Genomic DNA, 15666 nt, shown 5'->3' on the forward strand with positions numbered 1-15666 from the left:
ACAGGTTTTAACTGGTTTTGTAGCTCTGAGCTGTACATAAGTCCAAGAAATGGAAGTGCATGAGTTAACTATCTGCAGACCCTGAGTTGAGGTGTCTTATAGGAAGGAGGAAGTGTTCAGTCCTGGTCAGAGGATTCCTATGAACTACAAGATGACACCATCATTTACCAGCTCTATCTGTATACTGCTGCTGTTTTCTCTATGGGAACAGGATATATAGAAGTTATACACCACCCCTCTAGCTCTATCTGTATACTGCTGCTGCTATCTTTTTGGGATCAGCATATATAGTAGTTATACACCTTTTTTCAGCTCTATCTGTATACTGCTGCTATCTCTATGGGATCAGGATATATAGTAGTGTACACCTCCCCTACAGCTCTATCTATATACTTCTGCTGCTATCTCTATAGGATCAGAGTATATAGTAGTATACATCTCCCCTCCTGCTCTATCTCTATGGGATCAGGATATATAGTAGTTATACACCTCCCCTCCAGCTGTATCGGTATACTGCTGCTATCTCTATGGGATCAGGATATATAGTAGTTATACACCTCCTCTCCAGCTCTATCTGTATACTGCTGCTATCTCTATGGGATCAGGATATATAGTCGTTATATACCTCCCCACCAGCTCTATCGGTATACTGCTGCTATCTCTCTGGGATCAGGATATAGAGTAGTTATAACACCCCCTCCAGCTCTATTTGTATACTGCTGCTATCTCATTTGGATCAGGATATGTAGTAGTTATAACCCTACTGTCACGATTCAGCTAGCTGGTTGTGGATCCTCTGTGTCAGCGAGGGATTGGCGTGGACCGTGCCGGTGGACCGGTTCTAAGATGCTACTGGTATTCACCAGAGCCCGCCGCCAAGCAGGATGGTCTTGCTGCGACGGTAGCAACCAGGTCGAATCCACTGGCAACGGCTCAACCTTGCTGACTGCTGAGAAGGCGTGGGACAGAAGGACTAGGCAGAGACAAGGTCAGACGTAGCAGAAGGTCGGGGCAGGCGGCAAGGTTCGTAGTCAATATGGAAAGCAGGAGATCTGGAAACACAGGCTTTGGACAACACTAAACGCTTTCACTGGCACAAGGCAACAAGATCCGGCAAGGGAGTGAAGGGGAAGTGAGGTAATATAGCCAGGGAGCAGGTGGAAGCTAATTAGGCTAATTGGGCCAGACACCAATCATTGGTGCACTGGCCCTTTAAATCTTAGAGAGCTGGCATGCGCGCGCCCTAAGGAGCAGAGCTGCGTGCACCAGGACATGACAGCCGGGGCCGGGACAGGTAAGTGACTTGGGATGCGATTCGTGAGCGGGCGCGTCCCGCTATGCGAATCGCATCCCCGCCGGCAATGTCAGTGCAGCGCTCCAGGTCAGCGGGTCTGACCGGGGCGCTGCAGAGAGAGGAACGCCGCGAGCGCTCCGTGGAAGAAGCAGGCACCCGGAGCGCTCAGCGTAACAGTACCCCCCCTTAGGTCTCCCCCTTTTTTTGTCCGGCAACTGCTTCACATGGGACGAGGACACTGGGAGTGATTGTAGGGTTTCCTCAAAGGCAGGCAGTACAGCAGGAGTGGGAATGGGGAGGGAGGGCAGAGGGTGAAGCTTGGCACGGGGCAGGGTGTCACCAGGACGGGGGCCATGAGGAGGTACGGCCAGTCCTGATAGGCCTTGGGGAGACCAGGTGTAGGAGGAGGCACTGAGGCTTGCCTGACGGGACTCGGAGGAGACGTGTGGCATCTCTTGCGACAAGCAGAACCCCAATTCTTGATCTCCCCGGTGGTCCAGTCAAGGGTGGGAGAATGATGCTGGAGCCATGGAAGACCGAGGAGGACTTCAGAGGTGCGATTGGGAAGGACGAACAATTCAATCTTTTCGTGATGGGGTCCAATGCACATTAAGAGGGGTTTTGTGCGGTAACGCACGGTGCAATCCAATTTAACTCCGTTGACCGAGGAAATGTAGAGCGGCTTGACGAGACGGGTCACCGGGATGCAGAACTTATTCACCAAAGAGTCCAGAATAAAATTTCCAGAGGCACCAGAGTCCAAGCAGGCCACGGCTGAGAGGGAGGAGTTGGCAGAAGGAGAAATCCGCACGGGCACCGTGAGACGTGGAGAAGCAGACTTCGTACCAAGAGACGCCACACCCACGTGAGCTGGGTGCGTGCGTTTCCTAGACGAGGAGGACGAATAGGGCAATCCACCAAGAAATGTTCGGTACTGGCACAATACAGACAAAGATTTTCTTCCCTATGGCGAGTCCTCTCTTTCTGGGTCAGGCGAGACCGATCCACTTGCATGGCCTCCTCGGCGGGAGGCACAGGCGTAGATTGCAAAGGATACTGTGGGAGAGGTGCCCAGAGATCTAGGTCTTTTTCCTGGCGGAGCTCCTGGTGTCTCTCAGAAAAACGCATGTCAATGCGGGTGGCCAAATGGATAAGTTCTTGCAGGTTGGCAGGAATCTCTCGTGCGGCCAGCACATCCTTGATGTTACTGGATAGGCCTTTTTTAAAGGTCGCGCAGAGAGCCTCGTTATTCCAAGATAATTCGGAAGCGAGAGTACGAAATTGGATGGCGTACTCGCCTACTGAAGAATTACCCTGGACCAGGTTCAGCAGGGCAGTCTCGGCAGAAGAAGCTCGGGCTGGTTCCTCGAAGACGCTACGGACTTCAGCGAAGAAGGACTGGACTGTGGCTGTGGCAGGATTATTGCGGTCCCAGAGCGGTGTGGCCCAAGACAAGGCCTTTCCAGATAGAAGACTCACTACGAACCCCACCTTAGACCGTTCTGAAGGAAATTGGTCCGACAACATCTCCATATGCAGGGAACATTGAGACAAGAAGCCACGGCAGAGTCTAGAGTCCCCATCAAATTTGTCCGGCAGGGACAAGCGGAGGCTAGGAGCGGCCACTCGCTGCGGAGGAGGTGCAGGAGCTGGCGGAGGAGATGGTTGCTGCTGTAGCAGTGGCAGAAGTTGCTGTAACGTGGCGGTCAGCTGCGACAGCTGCTGTCCTTGTTGGGCAATTTGCTGCGATTGCTGGGCGACCACCGTGGGTAGGTCAGCGAGACTTGGCAGCGGCACCTCAGCGGGATCCATGGCCGGATCTACTGTCACGATTCGGCTAGCTGGTTGTGAATCCTCTGTGTCAGCGAGGGATTTGCGTGGACCGTGCCGGTGGACCGGTTCTAAGATGCTACTGGTATTCACCAGAGCCCGCCGCAAAGCGGGATGGTCTTGCTGCGGCGGTAGCAACCAGGTCGTATCCACTGGCAACGGCTCAACCTCGCTGACTGCTGAGAAGGCGTGGGACAGAAGGACTAGGCAGAGACAAGGTCAGACGTAGCAGAAGGTCGGGGCAGGCGGCAAGGTTCGTAGTCAATATGGAAAGCAGGAGATCTGGAAACACAGGCTTTGGACAACACTAAACGCTTTCACTGGCACAAGGCAACAAGATCCGGCAAGGGAGTGCAGGGGAAGTGAGTTAATATAGCCAGGGAGCAGCTGGAAGCTAATTAGGCTAATTGGGCCAGGCACCAATCATTGGTGCACTGGCCCTTTAAATCTTAGAGAGCTGGCGCGCGCGCGCCCTAAGGAGCGGAGCCGCGCGCGCCAGGACATGACAGCCAGGGGCCGGGACAGGTAAGTGACTTGGGATGTGATTCGCGAGCGGGTGCGTCCCGCTATGCGAATCGCATCCCCGCCGGCAATGTCAGTGCAGCGCTCCCGGTCAGCGGGTCTGACCGGGGCGCTGCAGAGAGAGGAACGCCACGAGCGCTCCGGGGAGGAGCAGGGACCCGGAGCGCTCGGCATAACACCTACTGCTCAGCTCTATCTGTATACTGCTGCTGCTATCTCTATGGAGTCCGGATATATAGTTTTCAGTTTTTTTCTGTGATTCCCCTAACATTGTGATAAAATGGTGGTATTCTACCAGAGTTTTGAAAATCATGATAAAAATGTCATTTCTACCCCGATTTTGGAAACTGCAGAAACTGTTGAAGTATTTTGATTATACATCAAAACACTTTCTACTCTTGACAATGTTGCTCTTAGTCTGAACTGACACCAACTCACTTATGAGTCACTGCAGTTTAGGCTTCTGGTTGCCGGAAACAGACTTATAATCAATCAGGAGCCTCCACCTCTTTACAGGTGATCAAACAGGTACTTAAAATAGCATCACCGAAGAGAAACCTCTAGTTCAATTAGAATATATTTGTAAAATGTAACCTATATTGGTCCTATAGTAAAACATAATAATTCGCACAAATCATGAGTGAAACAATGTGCCAAAACCACTTAAAAATAATCAGAAGTCCTGAGGATCACGGACCGCCAAGCATCCCATATACAGAATGAAGAAATCTCACGCCCCATGATGGCCGTTACGCCCCCTCCCATAGACTTGCATAGTGGATGCGGGGGTGACGTCACATGGGGCGGAGTCGTGACGTCACAATACTCCGACCCCGTGGTCGCCACCTGGCTGTTTGTGAGCTGGCACCGCGGCGTGCAGCTCAAACAGATGGGTGGCGAATACAAGATTGCGGGGGTCCCCAGCGGCAGGACCCCCACGGTGAGACATCTTATCTCCTATCCATTGGATAGGGGATAAGATGTTTTAGGGCCGGAGTACACCTTTAAGTAAGGGAGAAGACCATAAACAGCCAGATAGCAAGAAGACAGGCAGATAGGCTGAATGCTCCACAATCCGTGGCCACCAGGACATTCAAAAATATATACCACCAAAAATAAATGTTGTTGTTGTGATATATAAGGTACTATGCTGCCCTGGTACACTAATACATTACCAGAAAGCAATCTGAAAACAAATGGATCCCAATTAACTGTTCTGACGCGTTTCCACCATCCAGTGATGACGGATTCATCAGGGAACCAAATTACCACCAACACAACTGTGGATAAAGACCGGATAGTGGTAAGACGTCCGTATACACAGAGGAAATGATACTCAATGATATATAAAATAGATCTTAGTCTCTAGCACCAGGCCTTTAACTGGGAAACACACAGACAACCAAAAAAGTACTCATAAATATTGTATAGATAGTAGCATAAATTATAAGATGTGCAAAGCGTATATCAATTATTCAGAGGTACCTCAACACAAGGGTACACATAATAATGATATATGCATTAGTTGGGTATAATCACCGATAACCTATATGCCAATGTTGGTAGCCAGTACCCACTTAAAAGACACATAATATTAGTGCCTACAAATGCATAGTATTTGTACCTACATACAAAGCCCCTAACCCCATGAGGGGGGTCAGATGGTATACAGGGCTAAACAGTATGCATATTGTTGAAGAGAGGTTTAATGGAGGAGTGTGTAATGGCACATTCCATCCCAGTAACTTATCCAGTGTAGATAGTCGTGCTCCCCAGACTTGATGGTTATCAGACAGGATCATCAGATGTCGGATGACTTCATGGTTCAGAACGTGAGCCACACACAAATCAACCTCAGATGCCCTTATATGTACCTCCGTAACAAGTGGATCCTCCGGTAACTTGTGCATGCTGGATACGGCATCTTCTAGTTTCTGGAATCTAGCCAGGTAATTAGGTCTAATTGCCATTGATGTGGGATGGATGCTGCATGGAGGAGCAGGTGTACCAGGGCGTTCCGGGGATGGTGCCACATAACCAGCTCAACGGCTGATCTGATGTGACCTGTTTCCTCCGGGTCTCGCCATGAGGTAGAGGGGTGTAGAGCCGAGGTACTTCTGTGCCTCGGGGAGTGGTGACCCTGAGGTGCCGAAACTCACTGGGTGTTAACTCAATGAGTGAACGCACTGCACCATACTTCTCCTTTGGCACTCACCCTTAGTATCCCGGCCTTCTGACTAGGATCAGGACAATTTTTATAGATCCGGCTGGATGACCGGGCAGTATATCTGCACTCGTCCACTTATTTATAATTTTTTTGTTTGTCACTGTGCCACGTTTGTGTCTTTATTTGTACACAGGATTGTCAGGATGCGGTAGCCCTTCTGGCTGTCCCTCCAGGTGGTCTAGGGGAGGTGTGCGCGGCCATTAGGTTCTTCACCTCCCTGCAACCCCTGGGCATCTTGGCTTTGGTCAAGATGCCACCAGTATACGGCTCCTCGGCTGATACCTTGGCTAACGCCTAGGTTGAAGCCAGGAGCATTTTAGCAGCTTCGGCGAAAATGGGCATCGAACCTGAATCCTTGCAGGTGCCTTTTGGCCCGGAGGTGAAAGGTAGGCTTGTTGGGGGGCCTCTCTCCTGTCGGAGAAGGGCTTAGCGATAGACCGCATCCTTTGTGCACGTTTTTTTTAGTGTGACACGTTTGCACTTTTTCTTGCACTTCGGGTGATAGAGAGCACTTGCCTCGGCTCTTAAAAAAAAGAAATAAAAAATCGGTCTAATTAGGTGAATTTCAGTGATGAGACCCCACCCCCTCTCTCTGCAAAATGGCTGAAAACGTATCTCCTAAAATAGGTGAGCACAAGGAATGCACAAGAGCCTCTAAATTATTCTTTAATAATAGCCTGTGCTTCACTATAAAAGCAAAAAAATAAAAAATCCTGTCTGACTGGCCGACCATCTGATGTAGTGGAGACCCCACAACTTCCTCCTTATGGCAGATGTAGGGGAAGAGAAGGATTGGGCACGTTGGATTTAAACAGCTTGGTCCTTTTGCTCGATACAAGCCTCCACCATAGAATTCTGGCAGTAACTTACCCCCTGCACCCTGTTCAGAAGACATGGATGCTTGGGGAGTATATGGACATCAGGATAAGAATTGTGTATTGTCAGCCTACAGGCTGCAGCCAATTTGGTCTGGATCTCACTTCCCAGGGGCCCCACAGAAGCTCCCCAGTCTGTCTCTATGATAAATCTTGGTATGTGGCCACCAATCTATGAACAATGTTTGTCTATGAGTCAATCTACAGTTCTGGTCCGATTCTTCTCCTGTTGTGTGTTGTGTCACTATTATTGTGTACTATTAGGGATAGCAATGAAGCTATTAATACCAGTTATCGTGACTCATTGGGCAGTTTCCAACCTGATAAGTTCTATATCTTATCTTTATCTTACACCTAGAAGGTTTGTCCAATCAAACAATGGCTACTTGCGTAGAAACATATTGGGTTAACGTCAGAATTGCTTGCACGCATGAGATTTAGCACTTCGTAGGTTAATTATTGGATTTACTCCTGGAAGATCAATAGATTCTAAGATGGGGGTTAAACAATTATCTGTATGCTGGCATAGTAACCTATTGTCAGATATTTTGGCAAGGAAATTAAACTGTCCCCCATAAAACCAGTCTTCTCACCCATCCAAATAATATTAGGTATTTAGCATTTAATATTCCAGTTGTTCCACGAGGTTTAGGAGCTATTATTGTTTTGGTCTAAGATTTCTTATGTAATGATTTTCTATTATATTTTAGGGGACGTTACCCTTGGTGGTTTAGGTTGGTAAAGGACTTATTATCCCTGGTGGTCTAGGGTAGTTAAGATGGTTAATAAAATTGGTCATTTAGAATGTTAAAGAAGCACAATACTGTGCAAAAGTATTAGGCAGTCATGGACATACGTTCCAGTGAGGCGTCCAATTTTTATTTTGCAGCAGGACCATGACCCCTTACATACAGCCAATGTCATTAAAGGGCATCTGTCACTTAAAGTGATGGCATAAAACCGTCACCATAGCCTATCAGGGGTTGGTCTCCTGATGCCCCAAACATACTTTTGTTATTCATTTTGAGTCTTTATTCTCCCAAAAATAATATTTCTTCTGTGTTTAACAGCGTCAGTCAGTGAATGATCAAAACCTGTGTAGAGGAAGAGCGGTGCATTTGCCCATATAAGATTGCTTCTTTCATTTTAATAAGGGGTATTCCACCCTTAGACATCTTATCCCCTATCCAAAGTATAGATGATAAGATGTCTGATTGTGGGGTCCTGCCCCTGGGACACCCCGCAATCTCCATACAGCACCCTGCATTCTGTGCCGGGTGCTGCTCCAGTCTTGTAAACGCTGGGTTTCCGAGAAGGTGACATGACTTCACACCACGCCCCTCCATTCATGTCAATGGGAGGGGGCTTGGCATGAAATCATGGAGGGACATGGCGTGAAGCCACATCTTCGTCTCTGAATCCCACAGAATGCCCCCGCGATCAGACAACAGATATATTTCCCCTCCCTCATCTCCTCTCTGTCTAATAACCCTAAACGACTTTTCAACACAGTCAACTCTCTCCTTAGGCCAAAAGTACAGACACCGATCACTGATCTATGTGCTGAAGACCTAGCCACATACTTTAAAACTAAAATTGATGACATTCGTAATGACATCCTCTCCCAGTCCCCCAAAAGTGGTGATCCAATTTCTGGACACATTTCCTTCTCATTACTCTCAGTTTTTGAGCTCGAAACTTAGGATGAAGTTTCCAGGCTCTTCTCCTCATCCTATTCCACTACCTGCTTTAGAGAACCTATCCCCTCACACCTCCTCCAGTCTCTCTCGCCAACTACCTGCTCTAGTGACCCTTTGCCCTCACACCTCCTCCAGTCTCTCTCCCCTCCCATCACCTGTCACCTAACTAACATTTTTAACCTCTCCTTCTGGTATCTTTCCCTCCTCCTTCAAACATTATATCATAACCCGTTACTAAAAAAAACAAAAAAAAAAAAAACATGCGATGTCCCAGTATGGGAAATGTTCATACAGTCCTGTCAGGTTGAGTCCCTGTACGTCCTCAGGGCTCTCCTGCAGTGTTCCCCCATAATATTAATAGGTTGTATATTAAGTGTAAAGGACCTTTGAAGTGGGTCACTTGATTGTTAGTCACATGATAATGTTTGTCACATGTTTGTCATATGATTGTTACCCAGAGAACACCAGGTGACCCGCAGTTGGCCTATGAACTTCTTGCTCAGTCCCCTTTATAAGAGGGGGAGGTACTACAATCTCTCTCTTGTGAGGTCACTCTCACTTTCTTCTGAGGTCAAGTCCAGTCCAGATGTCTCAGGGTCAATGTCCAGAACATCAGGAGGCCTCAACCTAAATTTCAGCCACAAGTCAGTAAGTCAAGTCATCTCTGTGTGCTGTCATCATCTTCAGTCAAGTCAATTTTAGTCAGCGTGGCCTGCACCTATAGTCTCTCCAGTCACTGCAAGTCCCAGCAAGCTTCGAGGTCCCTTGTGTTATTGGTCACCTCTCTGAGATCCTGGCCAAACTGTATAGACTGTGCCATCTGTCTACCTCAGTAAAAGCTACCGTTAACCTTAACCTGGCCTTGGACAATTATGTGCCCCTGCCTAACCAAAGACTAGTGGAACCACCTTTGGGTGGTTACATAGGAAAACCACGCCCTGGCATCATGAACAGGAAGGGGTTAATACCATATACAGCTGGGCAACACCCTCTGCCCTGCATCACACCCCATACCACAACTTTTGACATCCTACGAACAGGATACGGGTGTGTGCCTTATGTGACAAGTCCTCCCCCAGTCTGAACTGTGTCCAGAATAGACAGAAAATCGCATGCCGATGCAAATAAAATTTGAGCCAGAAAGTGTATGGGACTCTGTCAGTGGAAAGTGTTTTATCCGAGGCACTTGTGAAATAGAGGGGGAAGTGAAGAAAAGACTGTTGTCCACTATTGAGAATTACTGTGTCAACCATGTGCAAGATCAGGTCTGAAGCTATGTTGCATTAAAAAGTGTTTCCTGTACCTGCAAGGATTAAAGATGTGCCGGAGAAGCGCGCAAAAATGTCCTGCGCTGGTCAGCGCAACTATGTTGCTGTATCATTGCCGAAGTTGAACTGTAAAGATCTGCCCTTTGTTGCCGGGGGAGCGGAAGTCAGCACTGACCCACTTCCCGACGGCGGCCATTTTGCCGAAACCCTGCATAAAAGGAGCAGCACCGCCGGATCCTCTGTTTGCTGGAAGTGAGCAAGTGGAACAACATGGCGGAACAGGCAAGCATGAGCTCGGAGAGTCCAAAGATGGCACCAAAGGGTTAGCTGACCGTCACCAAGGAGGCCTGCTTCCAAGTCCCTCTGCCTGAGGACGATGGAGACTGGCCAGCAACCCCGGTGGAGGGTACGCCGAGATCTTAAACAGGCTATTCACTAGTGAGGCTGTCCCCTCACCATCGGACCTGGGGGTCCTGGGCCAAAATCCACACAGAGGAGTCAGAAGTGAGTACCCCGGCTGTGGCCGCGTTCTCTACCCCTCCATCTACCCCCAGTCCAGAGCCAGGTCCAGCAGCCCCCAGCACGTCCCCAGTCACCATAGCTACCTAAGTGGCTATTTGGTGATGAGCCTAACTTGATCCAGTACATGAGGGAGCATCTTCTTCCCCTCATAAGGAAGTTCCTTCTCTCAGTTCCTCTAGCCCAGTCCGAAAGGGCTAAGAGAGAAGCTGAGGTGGCCACCATTCTGGAGGAACTGAGGCTGCAAAGGATGGAGAGATATGTGCCGAAGCGGCTATCATTTGAGGTGAGAAAGGAGGAGCAGCAAGATACCAAAACGTTGGAGGCCCTGTGCATAAGAAAGTTAGAGCTACCCCAGGAGGGTAAGCCACCCCTGGAGCGCCGCCATGCAACAGTAATCAAATTTGACAAAGTGAGGGGGTTTGGCACCCTTATGGACTGCCACCATGGGGGCATCCTTCTAGTGAACAGGAGGGCAGTACAAAGGGACTATCTCCCCCCAGGAGGCATCCTTCTAGTGAACAGGAGGGCAGTACAAAGGGACTATCTCCCCCAAGCTATGCATTCTCTGAAGAGCGGCGAGATTGTGGAGTACACACCTGTACAAAGCCTGTGAGGGGAATGGGCAGCTGCCGTCACCAGACCTAAGAATCCCACACAAATTCCCTTTGCCTATTTCCCCTCTGAAGATGGGGGCTCAGATCCATTTGGTCTCCTGCCACCAAGCGTCAAGGGGACAGTTGTTCATGAAGAATGGTCTCCGCAGTCACCTGCTATGGACCACAAGTATCTGCATTAAGAGTCTTCTATAGATGTGCCCAGGCCTACTCTGGCTGCCCCAGAGGTTTGGCCTGACCATTGGGCACCAACAAAAGTGCCTCGGCCTACTCCAGCCATTGCAGAGGTTTGGCTGGCCCAACAGGCACCAACTGTCATTCCCCCAGTGGCACAAGCTGCTGCTGTACAGGTTGTGGTCACCGTGAGTCAAACCATCATTGAATCCAGTTTGTCCCATGTCTCATGGAACACACATGTCAACTCAATGGAGGGGGCCCTGTCTTGTGGTCCTAGGTATATGTGCCAGCCTAGAAAACAGTCTGACCGACGAGGTTTGATTGGAAGAGAATAGAATTGAAATGTTCTATTTGTGTATTTGTGTACAATAACTTTGCCAAACTTGGTCGTGAGACTAACTGACTTCTATGTGCAAGCATAGTCTTTTGTTGTTCCAGGTTTTACAAGCAACATTTAAGTACAGTGCTTGATGAACTAGTCAAGAAAGTTTTATGGTAACTAATCTCGTAAGTGTTGTGCCCGGCTTCGGCCGTGATTCTTTGGAATCTAACAGAACCTAAACTCTATAGTGTATCTGGACTACTGAGCGATACATGGACATCTGTGTACATATTGTCAGAGTAATGTATTTTTGCTCACCATTCTACACAAGGGACATATTTGTGTTTCTGTACTATAATTGTTGTAGTAGAATAAAATGTAAATAATTTGTTGTACACCAAATGCCATGGTGTACTGTGTTTTCTGGTGTCTTGCAGCATTCTTTGCAGGGGGTATCCTGAACAGTCGGGAGAAGCAACATTTCACCCCATCGCCAACATCATGTACAGTCAAAGTTTAATACAGATTAAAGTAGTGTACTACATATAGTCATTAAGTACACATAAATGCATGTACACATGTCTCATATACATTAAGGCTGTAGCACTCACTACATCACAGTCCATTCAAATGTCTTTAAGTTGTTAGATATGTCTAATGTTATTTCTTGTGTCCACATGCTTATGATACTTTGCTTGCCAGAGGGTATTCCTGTACCCACAAATCACATAACATAAAAAGTCAATGATAACACATTTCTAATGTTATCTAATAAATGTCTATATAACAGTGCTCTGGGGAGAAGTGTGTAATGCCAAGGGACCCCAGTAGCCAAAGCATTGGGCAGAAAGCCTCCGGCAACCCAATCCGTCAGTGTCATGTCTTATTCATATGTATAAAGTGTTATGTGCATAGTCAAATGTCATTAATATGCGTAGTCATAGTCAAATGTCATAATATGCATAGTCATTGTCCATAAGTCATGTTTATACTATAGTCATAGGTATCTTGTCATTGCTATACATAGTCCTTATTCTCCAGTAATCCTAAAGTTATTCAGTTATACAATTTGTCAGAGCATGTGTGGACATTGGTATAGAGACTCTTGTATTATCAGCAACCTACACTCCACAGAAATGGCCCTAATCAAAGTCACTTCTGACATCCAAATCTAATGGTAATTTCTCTCTATTGATTCTCCTAGCCCTCTCTGTGGCTTTTGACAATGTAGATCACCAGCTCCTCCTCAGTAGTCTCTGCTCCATTGGTCTTAAGGACTCTGCTCTCACCTGGTTTTCCTCCTATCTCTCTGGCCGCTCCTTTTAGTGTCTCTTTTTATGGCTGGACTTCTTCTCCTCTTCCCCTTGCTGTTGGAGTCCCCCAGGGATCGGTCCTGGGTCCTCTACTCTTTTCTTTCTACTCATCCCCCATTGGAAAAACAATCAGTATATTTGGTTTCCAGTACCATCTTTATGCTGATGACACACAGCTCTATACCTCTCCCTGTGACATCACCCCTGCACTCCTAAAAAATACCAGTGACTGTCTCTCTGCTGTCTCAAATATCATGTCCTCTTTATATCTGAAACTAAATTTTTCTAAAGCAGAACTTCTTGTATTTCCTTCATCAACTGATGTCCCTAAACCTGACATTTCCATCTCTGTATGTGGTACTACTATAACTCCCAGGCAGCAAGCTAACAGTTTTGGAGTTACGCTAGACTCTAATCTGTCCTTTCCTCCCTATATTCAGTCCCTTCACATTCTTGTCACCTTCACCTCAAAAACATTTCTAGAATCCGCTCGTTTCTCTCTATTGAAACTGCTAAAACTCTCATTATTGCTGATTCACTCCCGCCTTGACTATTGTAACTCTTTACTAATAAATCTTCCCTTCTCTAAACTCTCCCCTCTCCAGCTCATCCTCAATGCCGCAGCCAGACTCATCTTCCTCCGTGACTACACCGATGCCTACCTCTGTGCCAGTCACTACACCGATGCCTCCCCCCTGTGCCAGTCACTGCATTGATGCCTTCCCTCTGTGCCAGTCACTACACCGATGCCTTCCTCCTGTGCCAGTCACTACACCGATGCCTTCCTCCTGTGTCAGTCACTACACCGATGCCTTCCTCCTGTGTCGGTCACTACACCGATGCCTCCCCCCTGTGCAAGTCACTACACCGATGCCTCCCCCCTGTGTCAGTCACTTCAACAATGCCTCCCCCCTGTGCAAGTCACTACACCGATGCCTCCCCCCTGTGTCAGTCACTTCAACAATGCCTCCCACCTGTGCCAGTAACTACATCGATGTCTCCTCCTGTGCCAGCCACTACACCAATGACTTTCCCCTGTGCCAGTCACTACACTGGTTACTCATTCCCTAATCGGCCTCCACTACTACCACTTTGACCCTTTTGAGACCTCTGGGGTTGGAGCTGGTAGGTAGGCAATGCATGGCAGGATGTTATGGCTTCTTTTTACTTATAGCTTTCTATTAATCTTGTGAATACTATCTGTCTAGCATTTATTACATATATTCTGACTTTATAATCTTCTATTGTGATTTATGACATACTTTCCCCTGTATTCCGTGTATTTATGCCTGCTGTACCTTCTCCACTCACCTGCAGTGCCTTGTTGTGCCTTGTAGTGCCTTGTTTTTATTCTTTCATGTTTTAAACGTCTGTCATTTTTATATTTGTTAAATAAAATACATATTTTTCACTACTAGTTTTCTTTTTGTTGGTGTATATGTATATTTCATAAACTAGTGGTGGCCCTTCCCCTTGTGGCTAGGCCCCTCTTATGTTTGTTGGTGAAATAATATGATTGTCGCAATTTGTTACCGAATTTGCGCCCAAAAGTGTACAGGACACTGTTGCTGAAATTGTGCTTTGCCGAGGGAACTAGAAAAAGTAAGGAGGAGGTGAAGAATATTGTATTGTGGCCATGTGTAAAATCAGGAACCAAGCCATGCTACGTGCTTCGCTGCAGAAAGTACCTGAAAGGGTTAAGGAAGAACCCAAGAAGCGCGCCAAAATGTCCCACGCTGGTCTGCGTCCCGCCTCTGGGTGTGGACATCATGTAGCTGTTCCTATGACGAAGTGGAACTGTTATCTTCTGCTTGTGTTTGCCAGGTGACAGGAAGTCAGAGCTGCACCGATTACGTCCTTCCGGCCGGTGGCCATTTTGTTGAAGCCTCATATAAAAGCAGCCAGACCTCTACAGTCTGGAGACGGCAACTAGGTGTATGGAGATGGCGGTGCCCACAGGAACACGTGAGGAGAGCAGCAAGATGGCGCCGGAGCAGCGGAAAGTTGCCGCGGCCCCAGCTCAACTTTTCCAAGACTTAGCTGACCGCTTGCAGCAGTTGTCCCTTGGGGCTGAGGAGGCCTGCAACCTGCCCCTGCTTCCAGAGGATGACAAGTGGCCAGCCACCCCAAGAGGGGAATCACCACGGACTTCAGCAACAGCATCGCCGGTTAGACTGTCCCCTCACCACAGATCCTGGGGATCCTGGGCGGAGATCGCAACAGAGGAATCGGATTTAAGTACGCCGGCCGAAGCCGCTTTTTCTACTCCTTCATCCTCCTCCAGCCCCAACAAGGAACTCCTAGTGAAGAAGTCTGCTCCAGTTAGCGCATGCCCATGGTCACCCCCCCCCCCCCTTCCTCAGTGGATGTTCGGCGATGAGCCTGGTATATGTGGGACCATGTCCTTCCTTTCCAGGGAAGCCCCATCCACCAGTCCACACAGCGCAGGCAGAGAGAGCACACAGGGAGGCCGAAACTACCGACATCATTGAAAAGCTAAAAGCCCAGCACAGAGAAAGATATGGGCCGAAACGCCTCCCTTATGAAGTCCAATTAGAGCAACAGAGGGACACTAAAAAGCTGTAAGCTCTATACATACGCATGCTGGACTATCCCCAAGAGGGTGAGCCACCCTTAGAGCGCTGCCGCGCCACAGTCATTAAATGCGATGAAGCATGAGGCTTTGGTACCCTCCAGGACTGCCGAGATGGAGGGACCATATTAGTCAAAAGAAGGGCCATTCAGCGGGACTACTTGCTTACAAAGTATCACTCCCTAGAGCGAGGAGAGATAGTGGAGTACACCCCAGTCAAGAGTCTTCGGGGTGAATGGTCTGCAGCCATAAATAGGCCCAAAAACCCCACTCAGCTACCCTTCACTTATTTTAAATCGGACGACTGAGACGCTGATCCCCATGGAATTCGGCCGATGAGATCTCCAGACACTGCCCTGGAATAAGAAGTGTATTTGTCCGAGGCGCCCGTCATGGCCCCTAAGTTCTT

This window comes from Hyla sarda, chromosome 2 (assembly GCF_029499605.1).
Source record: "Hyla sarda isolate aHylSar1 chromosome 2, aHylSar1.hap1, whole genome shotgun sequence".
NCBI lineage: Eukaryota > Metazoa > Chordata > Amphibia > Anura > Hylidae > Hyla > Hyla sarda.